The following is a 4,911-nucleotide window of genomic DNA, read 5'->3' as shown; positions in this document are numbered from 1 at the left end:
CTGCTGGTTTTGTAACCCATCCATTGATTGAACCCCTGTGGAGTCACTGTAAACCAGGTGGAAGGGGACATTTCAGACAGATTTCCTTTTTTGCAAACATGTTGGAATTTGAAATGCTGTGTGTGAGTGCAGCAAGCAGACTCACTAGCTTAGAACCTCAAACTTCTTTCACACGCGACACAAATCAAAAGTCTTGAATCCAAGATGTATGGTTCTTGTTCTTTACTAAACTTCAACTGAGATGATATAAATGAAAACTTAAATTCAACATGAAATGTGACGGTCAAAAGGCTGCGATGCTCTATATGGTTCAAGACTAATGCTGACTCATGCATGTTCTAATGCTTTTATATTAAACTCAGTAGCCAATCAAAATGCATCACACAACCTATTAAAATATTTAGATTACATATTTATGTTATTTTTTCTGTCTCTAAACAAGCATACAACATATTATTGCTAAACATTAGAAAATTAAATTAATTAAATTTCTGCTAAATATATTTCTCATAAACATATTCAATTATTCCATAGAAATGGCCCTAACGCTGTGAATTGCAAAAAATGCAAACAAAATTGTAAACACATAATAAATCCATGTTACACACACATTTCTATGAATTCCTTATCCAAAGCGATTTACATGTCAACTAGATGTACCGCATAGCGGTACAAAATATGACCGCCGTTCAGTCCTGTACATCCGTTCCGCAAACATAAATCACACTAATCAATTAGCCCATTTCACAAGATGGGGCTGCTGTGTAAATCAACTTCCTGAAGAGCACTGTCCCATAGACAGCAAAAGAAAAGTCCACAGGAAAGACTGAAACAGGAAGACGTTTTACCCTGCCAATTAAGGTATCATTAACATCAATGAGGCCGGAGACCTGGACACTGTGAAATTGGTCTATTTGTATCCATCTTCTACTCCATCCCCCACTCTTGAAACTTTTGTGTATGCTTGTTTGGCATGCCTGTGTTTGTGTGTGCAGGCCGCACAAGTAGCCTACTGGCGCTGCAAAGGTGAATAGATTTGTAGCACTAGCCAAAAAATGTGTAGCATTGTTATAAAACCTTTAACATCTCTAAACAATCACAAGTAGGGCAGTTCATCACAGTTCATCCATTGCAATTGGACTGATGAAAGGTCATGTACACCTGTAGGCTACATTGTAGGCCTATTTGGGGAAAGCAGAAGGTATCAGTTTTACTTTTATTTATGTATTTATTTATTTATTTATTAACAAACAAAACAATCCCAGTCATTTCCATGCAGTTTTCAACAGCTATCAAGAAGAGAGGTCATGCCATGGATTTTTGTGAATGTTTCTTCTTCTACATAATTTTAGTCATCTTTAGTTCATATGATATTCAACTTTATTGTCAATGCACAAATTACAGTAAATACCAATAGTCTAAAATGAAATGCAGTTTTACATCTAACCAGTGGTACAAATAACTGACATGTCCAAAAGGGCCTTCATTAAAATGCATCTGTTCACATTTTAACGGGCCAAGTTGAGAGCGGTGTCTGTTATTGTTTGTGGGAAAAATACTGATTCCCACATTGCAACTACTGAATCCATGGTCAGGGACCACCAGCAATGTCCTCACGGACCACAAGTGGGCCGCGGACCACTGGTTGAAAACCCCTGGCTCAAGCGGACTTAAGCTGCCCCCTCTTGGCGAAAAGTTGTAATAGCCTACATTTCACGCAGCTGTGTGAATCACAGAAAGCGCAAATTAAGTGGCCACTTCTAAGGGCCCGTCCACACGGAGACACTTTTTAGGTTAAATGCAGAGGATTTGCGTCGTCTTGGCCGAGCGTCCAAACGAATCCTGTAAACGCACTGCCCGAAACCGCACTTTTCTGAAACCTGGTCCCAGAGTGGAGAAATCTGAAACCGTAGCCCGTTTGAATTCGTTTAGACAGCGAAACCGCACATCCTGCTTGCGTATTGATGATGTCATCGCCACACCTCAGCTGCCCTGACTTGGTGGACTGAACACTGTTTTTTCCCGGTGTTTTTTAATGCATTCTAGCTACTGTCAGTGACGCGAGAGAACTTAAGTTATTAGGAAAGTGCGGTGTAAGTTTAGGCTACATTAATTTGTGCGTAGTGCCAGTGTCATTCATTTATTTTACATGTCTTACAACATATATAGGCTACATGCATTCACAGTCGAGTGAAATCAGATATAAGCATACAAAGACGCTTAGAACTCACGTTAAGCCGATGGTAGCACACTGAATGCAATAAAGGACGGGACTGCACCCTTCACAAACCGTAAAATAAAGTTTATTAGTTTTACAGTTGACTACAGTTGACAGTTCACCATCAGTCCACACAAACAATTCTGGTTTCCTTGCACTAGCCATTTCGTCATAGCCTATTCTGTCTGTTTGTAAAGCACAAACTTTGGTCAATTTCTGTAAAGAAACAGTGCCACCTATAGGCCTGGGGTATGAAGTAACGTGTTGAGTCGTGTTGAGATGGATCCGTTTGGACGCAAATATTCTTGATGCGGTTTCAGGGAAGACTGAGGAAAAAAAGATCGGTTTCGTACGTGTGGACTAGCCCTAAATGGGACCCACTGTACAGTAGCTGAAGGTCTGTGGCGAAAGCAGCCATAATGAAAGTGTTCAATTTCAATTTATTGTGCTTATAGAGTGCCAAAACATTACACATGTATCATGGCGCTTCACAGAATGTAGGTAATCAGAGAAAAAAGGAAAGAGAGGAAGAAAAGAAAAGAAAGAGAGAGTCTCCAAATAAAGTCTCCAAAGTCTCACAGTCTCCAAATAAAACGCACATCGGCCTGTTGCCTATTCTGTGTGCCATATAGCCTATTGTCCAAAATGCTTGATTGCATTGCATTCTCCACATTTTTAGCTAAATTTTCATGTACCACATCAGCATTTTTGTTCCGTGAATCTTTTGTAAATTGCTTTACAATAGCGTCGGGCCCTTGTCAGCAGCCTTCGGCTTGCCTCTATTCATTGCCACTATTCACTCCTTCGTCTTCCGATGTCATTTCTGAGTCATCTACAAGATGTTTACACACACACACACACACACACACATTCACCTCCGTAAATAGAACCAACTTGACGTAGACTTCAACCTATATCCTAGATGAGACTGCCTGGGTTATTTTGTTTCGATATCAAACACATAGTAATTGTAGCCTTCAGGGAATAGGCTAGGCATTTAAAAGAGAGACAGAGAGTGATATGACTTGTATGACTTCTACAAGCTCAATAACATCCATAGCAGAAAAAAGAAGGTAAGAAAAAAAGGTAAAAAAAAAAGTCGGGAAACTTAGAAGGCAAGCAAGTTTGGCGGTTGTTGCTAAAAATGTGAACATGCACATTGCACTGTTGTGCGGTGGACTTTCGGAATGAATGGAGTCGGCGTTTCTTTAATATCGAGGCGCTAGTTTGTCCGATCGGCCTGCTGGTATGAATTGCGCTGTCTGTCTGAAAAAGACGCGCTCTCTTCCCATGCAGTCAAAATGAATGGAAGTCTTCAGAACAGGCTTGTCATAGTGTCACCTTGACATGACAGTGCGTAAAGTAGGCTAGCCTATAATGTGAATTCCGACGCTATTGTAAAGCAAAAAGATTCTACAAAAAGAATTTACAAAAGATTCACGGAACAAAACTGCTGATGTGGTACATGATAATTTAGCTAAAAATGTGGAGAATGCAATGCAATCAAGCATTTTGGACGATAGGCTATATGGCACACAGAATAGGCAACAGGCCGATGTGCGTTGAAATAAAAGCCCATCAGCACATCTCTAGTGTGTGGGCCTCTCTCTTGCTCAGAGGGGAGGGGGAGGCTGAGGAGTCGATCAAGCATGGATTCTAAACTCTGTGGTGGATAGGATCTACAATTAGGTGTTAATTAATATTACTACCATAGGTCGAAGTACTCCCAAGTGCTATTGCGCCACACATTGTAGGCCTAGTTCTCCTTTATTCATTTGGAAAATCGTCACGTTTCATGTTGTGTGACCTTACACATTTTTATCAAATACTTGTGCAACTAAGTAGGGAAAACGTGGATGTGTTTGATTAATGCCATCTTACTCCCTCTACGGCTACGGCAGAGCCCGCTAGCATTAGGGGTTTGCACCAACGTCACATTCTGGCCGGTAACTATGGTAACCCAGCACACGCGGCCATATTGGCGATACTCAGTGAATGAAGTACAATGGAGTATTATGCACTTTGGATATCTTACGTGATTGTAGCCGTGTCTAAACAACAGAAAAGCTCATCAAAATGTGTCTAAGATGCAAAGGCATATAGGGCAGGACTTGGACCACAAGAAAAGGCGTGATATTTCGAGAAATTATGGATTATTGTCAGCGCAGATCCATATGAGTTTGGTGAGGTACCAAGTTCAACCACAAGCGCACCCCTTCCTCTGTTAACTTCTGGCGTTATTGTCCCTTCTCCCTGGTTTTTTAATAACTTTTGGAAGTTGATACCTACACCAGATGTTTTTCAGAGTCTGACCTATTGGTACAACCTAAAACACAGCAATAATTAACCATTTTCCTTGACGATTTTAGGGATTTACTCCAGTGCCTAATGCTTTCTAATGAGGCGAGTATCTCCAATATGGCGATCTGATGACACGCCGTGAAAACCCCTAATAGCAACATGCTAACACATTCGCGCCGCACGCCAGAGCGTTTGAGTGCACATACCGACGCGGGAGAGGTATGACTCAACTCGTGAAAGTTAAGGTAAGAACATATATTACTACTGATTTTGGGTGGCGTGTTCCTTTAAATGGAGATGTAGATCATCACTGGTGTGGTAATAAATCTACATTGTGACGAGTTGACACAAATGATTCACTTTGACGAATTTATGTAGGGCCTAGTCTAGTC

The sequence above is a fragment of the Alosa sapidissima genome, chromosome 11, assembly GCF_018492685.1.
Source record: "Alosa sapidissima isolate fAloSap1 chromosome 11, fAloSap1.pri, whole genome shotgun sequence".
In the NCBI taxonomy this organism is placed as follows: domain Eukaryota; kingdom Metazoa; phylum Chordata; class Actinopteri; order Clupeiformes; family Clupeidae; genus Alosa; species Alosa sapidissima.
This window is presented reverse-complemented; position numbering follows the sequence as displayed.